The sequence below is a fragment of the Lycorma delicatula genome, chromosome 2 (genome assembly GCF_047948215.1).
Source record: "Lycorma delicatula isolate Av1 chromosome 2, ASM4794821v1, whole genome shotgun sequence".
NCBI classification, from domain to species: Eukaryota; Metazoa; Arthropoda; class Insecta; order Hemiptera; family Fulgoridae; genus Lycorma; species Lycorma delicatula.
In genome coordinates, this window is record NC_134456.1 from 230132112 (window position 1) to 230148213 (window position 16102).

Sequence of the window (16102 nt, forward strand, 5' to 3'; positions counted from 1 at the left end):
AATTAAAGAAATTTACAGCCTTTTATAAACAACTCATGTTCCTCTTTTAAAAATAGTAACACCTGTAATTTCCTACATATGCAACACATTTTAAATATAAACGAACGGTTTTTAAATATAAATTCGACTTTTTAAATGTTTCAACTATAAAGATTAACATATTTATAGAATCGTCATAAATGCTCACCAAAAAACATAATTTTCGATACAATTAATTTACATTCATTTCACTTCATGGGTTTTATTTTTATATTAGTTCTATATTATTGTTTGTTTTCTATTATTTTATTATTATTATTATTATTATTAATTCTTTTATATGTAATCTCTCTAGGATTGCATCTAGATCGCCGTCTGACGTGGAGGCATCATATCAGGGAGAAAAGAAAAGAATGCAGCTTAATATTAAGTTCAGAAAGATGTTCTGGTTTCTGTGGTTTTAACCGATTAGGACTTAGGGAATCTAACTATAGGGTATAAGCGAGAGTAACATCGAAGCATTTACTTCAAAAGCTTCAGGCTTACAAGCTTGAGGTTTATTCTGATTATGTTAGGAAAAACTACTGAGAAATATAACACAAGCGCTATGGTTTGCGAAAATCACTGAAGTACACGATTATCGGAGATTGCTAGCCGTTCGATTCGACAAAAAATACAAAATGAAACTGGCAAAACATGTGAACTGGTTCGCGGTTAGTTTCCTGGATAACAGCGAGGATATTAGGAACCTAAAGCGATATTATATCTGTAATTTCTCCGAGATTTGAGGTGAATCAGCTACCCTAGTATGATGTGCATCATCAAAAATCTTTATTTCATTTTGCCACTTATTTTTGTTGGTTCTTTGTTTTGTTTCACTGTTTCTTTGTTTGATTAGTTATTTTTGTGTGATTGAGAAGACTATGTTTTTGGTGTTTTCTTTGCATTTTGTGTTCTAAACTTTATCAATGTTTCTTGGACTCATCTTCCTATGTATTTATGTTTATTATATATTTATGTATAGAATATATACATATTCAATTCCTTTGAGGTTCTTCAATGGAAACCTCTGACTGCATGTGATTTTTTTTTTTGTATTCAAATTTACTTATGGCATCGGTAAACTAGAACCGATTTTAAATTAAAAACTTCTACAAAAAATATTATCTTTGTTGTGTACTTACGCAGAAATGTTTATGTTTTCCAGAATGATTATAACAGTAAACGAAAATTTTAATTTTTTTTTTAATATATTTGTTTGTTTTTCTGTTTAGCCTCCCGAACCATCGTAAGGTATTACTTCAGAGGATATTATGTATGAATTAAGTAAATGAAATGTGGTCTTGTACAGTCTCAGATCGACCCTTCCTGAGATCTGTGGTTAATTGAAACTCAACCACCAAAGAACACCGGTATCCACGATCTAGTATTCAAATCCGTACAAATGTATAACTGCCTTTACTAGGATTTGAACTAGACTTCGAAATGTTACACTATATGTCACACTAAAATAATTTAATCAATCAAAAATCGCAGTTAAAACTGCCAAGAAAAATATAATAAACAGGATATATAACTCTAATATTTATAATAGAATAGATCAGAGTAAAATAGAACGCGGAAAAGAAAATGCTGCATTATACATAGAACTCACCAACAAAAACAAAAAAAATATTTACAAACATATAAATAGAACAAATAAAAGTCAAACTACGCTGATTATGTTAGGAAAAATAAATACGTATTTTGAAGCTTACAAAACATGTCAGTTTTAATCAGTAGTAATAAATTTAAATCCTTTAAAAAAACTGGTAAAGTATTACAGGCTTTCCTGGTTATTAATAATAAAAAGAGTTATGCCCGAAAAACAGAATATCTTTTTTAGAGGTGGGGAATAAATTTTAAGTAATTTTTTCTAAAAATATTCATATATAGGTTGTGCTCAATAAATTTTCTTATGTAAAGTTTTCTCTAAATCTAACACCCCCTTTAATAAAGGCTAAAATAATAAAAAGAACATTTTTAAAAAACCTTTTTGCATTTTACGTCCGAAAAAATTGTAGACATTTCTTGGTTGCTTTATATACGGTAAACTTTCAAAAAAATTCTGAAAAATATTAAAACGAAGGAAGATAGAGCAAAGGAACAAAAAAAAGATATTTTTCAATTTTAATTGACTTAAATGTCAATGAGGTTGACTTTTAAAAAAAGGTTTTTTCGGTTATTTATATATGCATTGCAGATAAAAAAATTGCCTTAATAAAGTTATCTGTTAAATGTCGCTAAAGAAAATCAAAATTTTTTTCGCGATATTCCTCAACTCTTTAATTAATTAAAAAAAAAAAAAAAAATACAATTAATATAATCAATGCCTCACATATATATTTGAGCAAAATTTGAAGAAAAATCGGTTTGGTCAATCCTGAGATATAACGCTAAAATCAGTGCGACACACATACGCACATGCATATATATATTTTTTTGTCTAAATAAATTATCTGGTTACTAAAACATAAAAAAATCTGCAAAAACCAGACACCTCATTTTTGAGATGATCACCATACTTTCCCCTTTAATATATCTATCCTATCCATATTCGCCGGGAAAAAACTTTGCTTATCGTACAAGAAAGTATTGTAATCGCAAAAAATTCGGTTTTCAGATTTCAACGGAAATACCCAGCTTGACCATCCCTGAATCCATTTTGATTAGTTTTAGCATGACGTCTGAACGTATCTCGCATAACTCAAAAACGATTAGCCGTAGAATTTTAAAATTTTAGATTTAGGACTGCTGCAACATCTAGTTGTGCACCTCCTCTTTTGATTGCAATTGAATGGACCGAAAGAAGCCCAAAATCCAAAAACTTTGGATTTTGAACTCTTTCTTATCTGCTGTAATAAGCTCTCATTGAGAGTTTTTCAACGATATATCAAAGTGGTATTTATTTTCATTGATTCAAAGTTATAGTCAAATAAAATTTTAATTAATGAAATATTTGGATCTTACAAGGGGAAAGCATATCGGTTCGACCCTTCATTTCCTTTTTTCTTTGCCTGTTTTGTTTTAATTTAAATATATTGATTTATTAATAATTATTAACCTCTGATTGTTAAAAAAAAAATTACAATAAATAATAATTCAATAACAACAATTAAAAAAATTGGAAAATAAGAAATTAGTGAAATAAAATTTTATGCACTTTTCATTTAAAAAAAAAAAAATGTGTATATGTAATTTAATAAGCGTACAAGGAAGTCACGTCGTGTCCACATCAGATATTTTCATCTTTTAAACACGATTGGTAAAGGGAAATTAATGTAATTTAAATTGTTCAAAAGTGTATAATTTTTATTTAAATATATTTAAATGTGGTAACATTATTATGAAGGCTTCATTATCTTCCAATAAATTGTATTAATTTTATTTTCATTATTGAAATACCAAAATTTTATCTCTACAGTTTTAATTTTATTTTAACTTATTCATAAATATATCCCCCTGAAGAAGAGATCCCAGCGAAAAAATTTAACAGGTGTAAGTGAAGAAAACCAGAAAAGAGATCCATAAATTTCTGGCTTTGCTCTTCATAGGTTATTAATATATAAAAAAGGTCTTAAGGTATTTAAATATTAAAACGTATTTATGTAATATTTACAATATAAATTTTTAGTAAAAAAATTTAGATCCTATGTGATACGTTTAATCAAATGTGTTTTTAGCTTAAAAATTATACTATATTTCAAGTATAATAATTACTGGGTGGGGAAACAACATTATTATTAAAAACATTTGGGTCAAAAATGAGTACTTGCTAAATACATGTAACATTTTTAATAACAGCATTAACTTCAAACCTGATAAAATATCGTAAAGAATTAAACAAATCCAAAAAATATAATAATTTATAACATGAGTCAATAAGAAACATAAGTAAATTTCGCCTTTTAATACAACATTTTTTTAATTATATTAAAAAAAAAAAACGTTGAAAACTTTGAAAAAACTGTGAATTCTGGTACCGCCTTATCTACTTGATGGTAGGAGAGCAGATCAGAAATTGTATACTCTGGCAATTTTGTGCCTCTTTTTACCCATAATTTTTTAATTAACTATTCATGCCATTTCAGCCATATCTCAACTTCATATTTCAACCTTATTGTCAACCAATTTGAACAAATATCATTTTCAAAAAAGAGACTTAAAATTTATCTCATCATATCTATTATTTTATCTTTGATAACATTTTTATCATAATAAAACATAATTAGATAAAAATCATATTTACGCAACTATTAATGTGAAAAAATATGCATGACCGCCACTTTTTAATTTCCATACTTAAAATTTTTAATCTTACTTATGTTTTAGATGTTATTGGGCTCATATACAGTGATATTTAAGTACTGAAACTGCTTCATACTGCATATCTGAGAGGTATTTTTAAACATTCGGACCCCATAGGGGAAGATAACCTCCATGCGACGGTTTTGGTCGCCACACCACCCCCTCGCGTACCTAGCCTTTATGGGTTTTACCGGAGGTCATCTTCAGTACCTCGCCAATTAAATCTTTCTGTCGAGTCTCAGCCAAGATGCCACCGATGAGAATGGCACGTGGCATTCTCATCGGTGTACTAATAACATAAATTTAAAAAAAACGCATCTAGCCAAGTCTCAAACAAGACTGAATGAATTTCTAAGAAGGAAAAACTGAACTCTACCTACCCGAAAGGTAAATTAACAAATTTACTTGAATTATGTTAAATTCAAACTAACCGCTAAAACAACTTATTTTATCACAGAATACACCAAAACAAAAAGAATAGCCACCCACAAGGGTGACTCAATAAATTAAACCACAGAACTTATAGTCCAGATAGCCTAAGAACCAACCAAGCAACAACAATCGAAACAACCAATTACACAGAAAATAATATCCCAAAGTAATGAAACAAACAATTACACACTTACTAACAAGCAAAGGGCAAAATTCACAAAAGTAATATTGAAAACGTACAAATAAATATATTCGCTCTGAGCCACTAAAGATTCTACCTACCAATAATAATGGCGTTGCTTGTCGAACTAGGTATTTTTTTACACAAAGAAATAGTTAAAGAGTTCTACATAGTAAAAAAAAATCTGCATTATAGTGGATTTTTAATTTTTGTCGTCATCTTGCTTCCGCCATATTGAATCAAACATATTTTTTTTAAAAAGGAAGGTAGACATATGATACATAATTTCGATATAAAATTTTACGCGAAAAACAATGGTGAAACCCATTTTTCTGTTAAGGCCTTTTTTATCGAATTATAATCATTCAAAGTTATAATGACGGAAAAATCGTTTTAATAAAAAAATGATGTAAAACCCGCTGCATGAACAATTTTATTGCATTTTGCATTTATAATTCATACAATAACGCACTGTATACAGTACTATAATATTGATTATTGTAATAATAAACAATAATTAATAACATAAAAAGAAATTAAACGACTATATCAACCGATATTATTTTCTAAATAAAAATTAATTTTTACTGTTAATATCAGCTGATATTTGTTACTTATCATAAATGAAACAAATTAAATTAAACAACTTAAAAATGAAACAACAGTTAAATAATAATGTATGGTTTCAGCAAGGTAGGACACCACTTCATTATTATATAAGCCATGGAAATTTTTAAATGAACAATTTCCAGATTGCTAGATTGGTCGTAGAGGAGCCATAGAATGGCTTGCCAGGCCCCCGGGGACCTGTGTCTTCCGGATTATTTTTTTTCAGGGTATCTGAAATATAATGTTTGCAAAAAAACCCTGTATACGAATCGAAAAGAAGAATAATTGACGAATCTGCTCGTGTACCACCAGACCTGATACAAGTTATAAACGGATATTACTTGCCAAACTGAAGAGGGAAAGCATTTTGAACATTTATTGTAGAATGGTAAGCTTTCAATATTTATTTCATTAGTAATTTAAGATAGAAAACATTTATTTAAAATTTTAAAATAAATATTGGAATATTTAAGGAAATAATATCAATTGATATAGCCATTTAATTTGTTAATTATTAGTTATTGTTTATTATTACTATCATCAACATAGCACTGTTTAAAGTTCATTGTTAAAACGATTTTTCCGTCATTGTAACATTGAATGCTTATAACTCAATAACGAAGGCAGTAACAGAAAAAGGGGCTTCACCATTGTCTTATTTATTTATTTTTTATTTTTTTGTAAAATTTTAAACTGAAATCATGTGTAATATTTTAAAAAATCCTTTCTATTTAAAAAAAATAAATTTGATTCAATATGTAGGATCCAAGATGTCTGATAAAAATTAGAAACTCACCATAATGTAGAATTTTTTAACTATGTGGAACCCCATTACTTTCTATCTACAAATATCTCTCTCAGATATGCAGTAAAAAGCTGTTTAAATATCACTCGGTATACCAAAATTCATTAAAATAACTCAATCCGTAAATAAATTATAAATTCATTGAAAAAGCATATAATGGCAGAAGACGGAAATAAAACCAGTGTAAAGATTTTGTCCAGATGAACATATTTTGTTTATTTTGATTTCCTAAACCCACCGGGCTGGTCGGACAGTTAACCTGTCTTCGCAAATCAGTTGTTTAACAGCTGACTTTTGAAGTCGAAGGTTCTGAGGTTCAAATCCTTCTCAGTATTAGTTGTTTTTTTACGGATTTGAATACTAGGGAATGGATACCGGTATAATTTGGTGGTTTTGTTTTTTGTTTATCCTTCGGAACCACGGTTAGGTATTGCTTCAGAGGATGAGATGAATGATTTGTAGTGTGTGTAAAAATGCCATGTTTGACCGGGGTTCAAACCCGTGGTTGGAGTTCAATTAACCACAGGTCTCAGGGATGACCGGCCTGATTTTGTATACAAGACTAGACTTCATTTACATGTTATACATATCATGCTTATCTCATTTGGCTGAGGGGGCTGCTAATTTATTGTTCACTAGTTGAACAGATTGCGACGTACACATTAGGAACAAAGAAAAAAAAATTCGATGTCTTAAATTGATCCGCCCCCTCTCCGTTCCTAGCCCTTATGGGCTTTACCGGAGATCATCTTTAAAATCTCGGCTTTTGACATATTCCAGTCCGCCTCGGCCAGGATGCCACTAGTGACATTCCCATCGATGTACTACTATTTAATGAACTAAAAACAAAACACATCTTACCAAGTCTTAAGTAAGACGGAAAGGACTTAATGAAACAAAGGAACAAAACTACCTACCCTAGAAGGTAAAAGTAGTTCAATACGCAACACAAAACATAGCTAGGGAAAAAAAAACATTTAATAAATATGGATACCGTGATGTTCCCTTGTCCGACAGGATTGAAAATCAGGCTAACACTGCTATACTATAGCAAAATATTTCTGCAAAGTATCTACGTTTTTGATCAATTGTTTTCAAGTTTATATGGAAAAAAACGGTTTAGAATAATGTTTAATATATCTCACACTTAAATCTGATCGACTTAAAAACTTAGAAATTTTTAACTATTTTATAAATTTTGTTTTCCACTAAAGCTCAATTTTCTACGACTATTATATAAAAACCTAAACTGGCGAAAACTGTCCCTTTCCCCTTTTTTAATTTTGTCCAAGATTTAATGTCATCAATGCCCCCCACCAAATATAGAAACTTTTGAGCCATTTTTAAAATTTTGTGTTAAACCAGTCTGGAAATAATAAAAATCAAAATATAGACTAACATACATGTACGCACGTGTATATATATATATATGTATATCTTCTTTTTTTTTATCCTTCATTTTTTGCTCCGTTCCTAAGAGTCGGGCCCGCACTTAAGAAAAAACACAGCTCCGGGGAGGGTCATCGCCTCAAACCACCCGGGCAGGATCACCGGGTCCCCAAGACCCCACCCAGGCAGCCGGATCTCGCTCTTTAGTGCCACGCCTCTAATAAAGTATTCCAGAAGAGATCCCTTCACCTGGACTACCGTCTTATAAGTGCCATGCCTCAAACGAGGAGACCCCCAAAAGGGATCTCTCCGCCGTGACTCCGGTCGGCCACTCCGGTCTTGTCTCAAATAAGGGACCCCGAAAGGAATCCCCTACAAGGACTATGGTCTTTCCTTCCCCACCCGTCAAATTATGTCCTAGGGATTCCACGTTCAATTTAAGAGAAATTTCCATAACTTGTTTTTATATATATATAATTTTTTTTTTTATTAAGAGGGTTTGGAAAGTCCATATTTCAAAAAAAAACTCATCCAAAATTTTGGCCTGTGGCTCCCCTTTTTAATGCTTTTGCTACTGCTATAGAACTATAACCGGATAAAGCATTAGTCTTACGCACAACAAGTTCACCAGATAAATTTTCATAAATTTCAATTACACATACGTAAACTTAGCCAATGATAAAGTAAAGGAAATTATCTGTCAATTATATGTATATATCAAAGACTGTTGGTCACTCGTCCTTTTTGCAGGCACGCTTGTTTCCTCGTATTTATGGATAATTATACTCAACGCCAGCAGTCGATATATTTTACAAATATGCTGCATTACTTTAGTATTACAGCTACCTAGACAATCAGGAAATAAATACGAATTTTGTGGAAATGTAAAAGAACATAAGTAAGCTTTGTCAACGACGACAATATGACATAGCATTGGCGTGTAATGTAGTATTATTTATTATATGCTTTGCAAACACAAAAATCGTTTACTAGGACTTGAATTTGGATAAATATTTATATTTGTAGAACACCTCTTTAACTGATGATAAGTGACAGAATTTAAAGGTCTCTAAAGTGAGTCGATGTTTCTTTTTTTATAAACTAAAATTATTATACATTTTATGTAACAGAATGGAAGTTACATCTATAATTTATTTAACTTTATTTTGTGATTTGTTAGATCAAAATTACGTTCATCTTATATGTCACGTAATTTTAATTTTTATATATTTTTTGTTTGTTTTCCACTACCAAGGTACATGATTGCAACGTGATCCCTGTGTCACATTCAATAATGAGTGGTAAACCGTTATACATTAATCAGTGTTGAACTCTTTAACGATATTGTTGTTTCTTGTTTAAAAAATTTCATTCCCTCAAAGCGAATATTTGTTTGGTTTGATAAAATCTGCACGCTTATTTCTTGAACACGACTCGATGACCAAGTAAGATGATTTAATATCTATGAGTATTTATATACATATATATATAATAAATTTTAAACAAACACATTTTTAGTTGAGTGTATCCACGATTTTATACATAATAATAGTAAATAATTTCATAATATGTATTATCTACATAGTATCCACTTACTAATAATAGATCATTCACTATTTATTGTAAGAGTGATCCAAATAATAAAGGACATTCATTATCAGTGTGTTTAAAACACAGCACTTTATTTGCTTTGTTTTCTGAATTTTTTAGTTAGGTAACGTTCAATCTAACAAACCATCATCGATTTCAGCCGCTGACTGATGAACCATCAATAAGGAAGGAATACTGTTGCATTAATGCCTTCCAATAAATTAAAGAAACATCGTTTACTGGTCATGCAACAAGTCGTTTCTGAAATATCAGACTACTTTCTAACACTATTCTCTGCTTTTAATAACTTCTTTTTTAATTATTATTCAAAATTGGTTTGATAAAAAACCTACATGCATTTACTAATATAATATTTATAATTTTAAATGTAGTAATTTGTTTACGTCTGTTTCAAAGTAATTATTATTTTTCATCCAATAGGTTTTTGGTTCGAATGCCGATCAAAGCTTGACATTTAAAATCTGCTACAAAATTTATCTTTTATTTTATAAAAATAGGATGATTATAATTAGGCGTTAATCTGTTATTAATATGAATTAATTTATTATATATATATATATATATTTTTAAACTTTATTAAATAAACAGACTAGTACAGAAAACGGAAGAATATTCTGTTTAACCTAGTACAGAGGAATAATATGAAACTTAAAAACATTAATTTCAGTAAAATAATATGTATATATATATATTTCTCTTTCACGCAAAAACTACTTAACCGATTGAGCTGAAATTTGCATATACGTAGATTTTACACTTGGAAAGAACATAGGATTATTGCTGTTACGAAATGCTTTTTTCGTTTCAAGATGGTGGTCGTTTAAATGGTTTGCGGTAACAACCGGATTATGTTCCTTACAGATATTCAACATTATTATGGCCAAAACGTTTTTGAAATCGAATTCGGTAACCTCTAAGTATTTAATATTAAAATTTCCACTAAAAGAGGTTTGCCTTTCTCGATATATCCTTCGGTTGTCGATAAAATTAGCTTTAAATGTGTGACAATATACGGCGTATATTCCTTTAGACTTATCCTTCACTTTCAAGCTCCTCCAGTTTTTACCTAAAATTGTTTTTTCGATAACAATAAATAAGTCACAAGCGTTGGATGTTTCAAGTGGTTGGTCTCAACTTGGTGAGTCAATGCTTCTCGCACGGGCAACTATATGTGGCTTGCTCCAGATTCTCCTGCGGGAACAATCTGTGTATAAATATATATATAAACTCCAAAGAGAAAAATTGGAAACACTGTATGCAAGTCCATTCTTTAGATTATGTTGATCACAAGCTGTTCCGTAAAAAACACATAAAAAATATTAAAACAATGAGAAAGGAAGGAGGTATGGTTAACTCCTCGTAGCGTTAAGAAACGTATAGAATACTTTTTTACCCGTTGGAAGGACGGGTAACCAGCTATAACTACTTTTTACTTCCTTCTATGAAGTAACGAAAGTATTGTGATCGCAAAAAATTTTGGTATTCTGATTTTAACGGAAATATCCATTCTGACCATCCCTGAATCCATTTTTAGTAGTTTTGGCGTGACGTCTGTACTTACGTATGTATGTCCATAATCACGTATAACTTGGATTTAGGACTGTTGTAATATCTAGTTGTGCACCTCCCTTTGATTGCAATCGACTTGACGAAAAGTAAAAAAAAATCTAAAACCTTTGTAATTGGGATTTTTTTTTTGTGTACAGTAGTAAGCTCTCATTGAGAGCTTTTCAACGATATATCATAAGTGAAACTTATTTTCATTGGTTCCAGAGTTATAGCCAAATAAAGCTTTAATTATAAAAATATTTGGATCTTACAAGGGGAAGGCACATCGGTTTGAATTTGATTTCATCTCCTTTTTTTCTTTATTTTTTTTTTTTATTTTAATCTAAATATATTAGTTCATTAATAATTATTAACCTCTGATTTTAAAAACATTTTTACAATAAAAATTAATTCAAAAATCACAATGAAAAAAAATATGAAAAATTATCAGAAGTTAATTTCTCGAACATGGTACGACTTGTTAAATGAATAATATTAAAAATTAATGAAATCCACCTTACCAGCACATTGATATGAACTCAAGATTTTTCGGCCTACTTGAAAGGTTATCATCAGGAGATAAAATTATTATCGCATTAAAGTCAAAAATTTAAAAGATCACAGTTAAAATACTCACCGAGTATAGTGAGTTTACTGGTAGGCCCGGGGAGTCATGACTGTTTTATATTTTAACTGTGATCTTTTAAATTTTTGACTTTAATGCAACAATTTTATCTCCTGATGATGGCTTTCAAGTAAGCCGAAAAATCTTGAGTTCATATCAATGTGCTGGTAAGGTGGATTTCATTAATTTTTAATATTATATATCAGAAATTATTAATGAAATAATTTAAAAAAGGTGTGTCATGTAATTTAATAAGAGTATTTATCCTCATTCATCCTCTGAAGCAATCCTGACGGTAGTTCCGGAAGTTAAACAGGAAAAAAATAATATGAGTACAAGGAAGTCATGAGATGTCTACATCAAATTTTTTAAAATGGGGACCGAATATTCTAAAACCCGCATTCTTCAAATATCTAAGGTTCATGTCCTTTGCTGACCAAACTGTTGCTCTGAAAGAATTACAATACACAAATAATTTTATTTGATTGTTAATTATCGGTATTATTCTCAGAAGCATAAGGATAATGAACATAATGGGAATACAGGGGCAGGATACCCATTTTTAAACGGGAAGGGCCCGCTTCACTTGCCCTGACCGGCTACAAAATAAATACAAATAATTTATGTAAATATGTAATTATTTAGTAAATTTATATTTTTTACAATTATTTTATAGATTTTAATTTAAGTTCTTTCTCAGAAAGCATATAACTTAATAAACGTATTAAATATAATTATGTTGATAGTTGTAACTTATATTTGTTGAGGTATGGAATAACAATAAATGATAAACTAAAGAAGAAATTGATGGATAGGGGTTTATAACCGTATAACAGAGAAGAGTCAGAGAAGGTTCTACATAATACTGATTAATTATTGTATAGGGTAGAAATAAAATGAGAAAATACAAACGAGCGAAAGTATTTAAAAGCGTATGTGCGTGCGTATACGCTTGTTTATAGCATATAATTTATATATGTATGTATTTGTATATAGCGGGCTGAGGTATGACTGAGTGGATGAACGGTGAAGAGCGAAGGTTGTGTAGTCATTTTCGTAGATGAAAAATGGCATTAGGGGTGTTGTTGGATTTATTTGTGCATGTGTCGGTCTATTGTGGCAGATATTAACCCTTCACAGGGGGTCTACTTTTCTCTCCTCCTCCTTCAAACCGATTATATTTTAAAACTTTGACACATACTGCAATTGAAAGCCAGATGTTTAAAATATTAACCCGGCAGGGGTGTAATCCGCAATATAAATTGCATAATGTATACTCTCAACACCGTTTCGCGACCTGGTTATATCTCAATTCAATTCATCCTTACATATTTATACGCGCGCGTGTGTATTAGGGAGGACAGAGAAGACCCTCATTGCGGATGAAATTATGTCATTTAATTTATTGTATTGTTGCCGTAATTTCATTAATTCCACTATATTTATTACGTTATTACTTTCTGACAATTATCCTTCTTAACTTTTATCGTCCGTCCCACAAATATGTCAAAATATTTAGCATATTTATCATTCTTTTGTATTAAATTAAACAGCTGTAAAAATAACAAAACCTTTATAATAAAAAACAAAATCAGCTTATCATAAGAACGTAGTTCAGTGGATTTTTTTATTAAAATGCATAAAAACAAATAAATATATGGATGGGAATTAAAGAATCCGTTTTATTATTTTTTTTTAGAAAAGATTTTCAAAGATTATTATATATTAATAATCAATGGCGGCTCGTAGCTAAAATTAGTGGAGGTGCTGCTCCAGTAAAGTTTTTCTCGGCATTTTCAAGGCCATTGTTAAAGATTTCTGTAAAATAAAAGAGCCGGAAAAAATGAATCAAATAAAAGAGCTGGAACCAGGATAATAATCTAATTCTGCACTTTATCATATTCAAGAATATGGTACACGGTTTTTAAGCATTTTCTTCTTAAAAACCATATTCGGTTTAACAGAATAAATAATAAAATGTCAATACAGATGATATTTTTTTAGTATTATAAGATAATAACTTAATAAAATGTCCGCTTAAAATCACAAAAGTCCAATGGTGCTTAATTTAAATTTCTATGTACAAAGAAACAAATATATAATTAGTTTTTACTAATTACCTTCTCCTTCGCCCTTCCATCGTGTATTTGGACAGATTTGGCAATCAAAGAGACCTTGCTTTCCGCCATCTTCTGATCATTACTGAAAAAAACATCTAAAACAATTTTCATATTTCTTCCAGCGACTAAACTAGAAAAGGGAACGAACAAGGAAAGTTCTACACACACGCGGAGTAATAAAAAAACTACCTTCCACCAGCACGCCAGGGTCAGTACTGCGGGAGCGACAGTACTCTCTCTCCCACACAGCCTCGCGTGCAGTTTCCTATGTACGCATGCGCACAACAAGCAAACATCACACTGCTGGAACTGTGAAGCGCACAGTTGCATCCAAAGATTTTTGTATATTTTTTATAAACTGGGGGATGGCTACTAACATTAAACTTAAAGATTATATATTATACAAATTATAAAGAAAAAAGGACTCATTATATTAAATGTTATCGATAATATCAAGTGGAAATCAGGGGGGTGCTGAAGTCCACAGTGCCTATTCGCGAGCCGCCACTGTTAATAATAATGGTTAACCATACAATTTCTAAAATATGTATACTTTTTTAAACCTTTGAGTGACTGAAAATTGAAAATCTTGAGTAATAGTGAACACCTGCAACAATGTTTAATTTACTCTTTCCATTTAGTAATAAATCGATTTTTCACTGTTGCCATCTTGTGGGATACATTCCTTAGCGTATTTTTCAGATTGAGGGAGATTTTTGAAAATCAGCTTACACAAAATAAGAAAAAGAAACCTGAAGATGTTAATAAAAGAATACCTAAATGCGTTAAAAACTTTTATAACAAAATACTTGACTACCCTGTCCGTTTCAAAGTTAAAATAGATAATTTCTCCTTTCGGTACATCCGGTGATATCAATACATAAAATTCCATTAACCTAGCAAATTAATTGTTAAATTTGTCATGCGATTCTACTATGAAAACAAAATCTCTAGAACCTGTAGTACAGTCCTTTTGGATTTACGCGCGATGTCATTATCCCAAAATCGCAAATAAAAGTTTTGCTGGCGTTTTCGACGTCATACTTTTAGCAAATAGCATTTTCTACACTGAAAATAGTGAAATCTGAACTGAGGAGTAGATTAGTGCATCTAAAAGAAGATTTCCGTGTTGGCCTGTCAACCATAAGACCACGTGTTGAAAAACTCTGTGTAACACACCAAGCGCAGACTTCACATTAATTTTAGTGGTGATTTTAAAAAAGAACAATAATATATTTTTTTTAATCGTACTTCCGGTGAAGAAAGTCGGTATTCCAGGCAACTTACCTTTTTCTTTTTCTGACACTGCTCAACGTACTGTTTGTGTTTAGAAGAATGCCCCCGTATGCTTGTTAACATCGGTCTATGTACATTGGATGTCTGATGCTTAGAATTAGATAATCTATATTATTATTGCTATTATTACTGGTTCTTCACCATTATTATGAATCAAAAACAAATATGTGTGTCGTTAATTCCGGGGCGTTCAATGAAGTCTTTTGTCGGTCAAAAAAGGTTGGAATCACTGACTTATATATTCGTATATGTATGTACTCGTATATATGTTTATATATATATATATAAAATAATAACTAAACTCTATTCTTTGGTTAGACAAATATAAAAAAAAGAACTAAATAAATTAGAAAATTATCCAAATTAATAGAACATTTTCTAATGCAATTCATTAGGTCAACAACCAAACTAACAAAGCAACAAAAATAAAAGCAGAAATCCTCGACATTTCGTCCAAGATGTAGGACTTTATTCAGACAAACCACAAATGAAAATATGATATGATTTTCATTTGTGGTTTGTCTTGATATATATATATATATATATATAAGAAAACTTTGTATGTATTTACATATTACAATCAAAAACGTCCAGGCTAAGACGATGGCTCGCCAAGTTCATGGCGAGATGAAAGAGAGCTTAATTAGCTCAACAAAAAACTCTTTAAGAATTTTATTTGTTCTCTACTTCCCTAAGCTTGCCCTGGTCGTAGCTATTGCTTTCAGGAGAAAGAAAATTTTTTTTTTGTTGTATACCGCATTAATGTCGATTATGAATTAAAAGAACAGATAATAAAAATTATTTACATTATTGTCGTTGGTTTATCTCTTTTTTGATGAAAATACGATTGAGGTGCCGATTAATGTTTATTTCATTAATGAGGTACTGTTATCGAGATAGCGTATAGACAATCAAAACAGTTATATTAGTCGTGAAAATCATCATATTTTACAAAATAAATAATTGCGTACACATCAAATTAGTGTTTTCATGTATTTAAAAACTCCTGCAGGTGTGTAGTAAAACCTTTATCTATTTATTCTTTTAATAAAATTATAGGTGGTGTAATTTATAGTTGATTAATCGAACGGTGTATTTCACCGATAGAGAAAAAACGAAAGAAATATTTGTTAATTTTAGCAAGATAACAATCCCTGCTA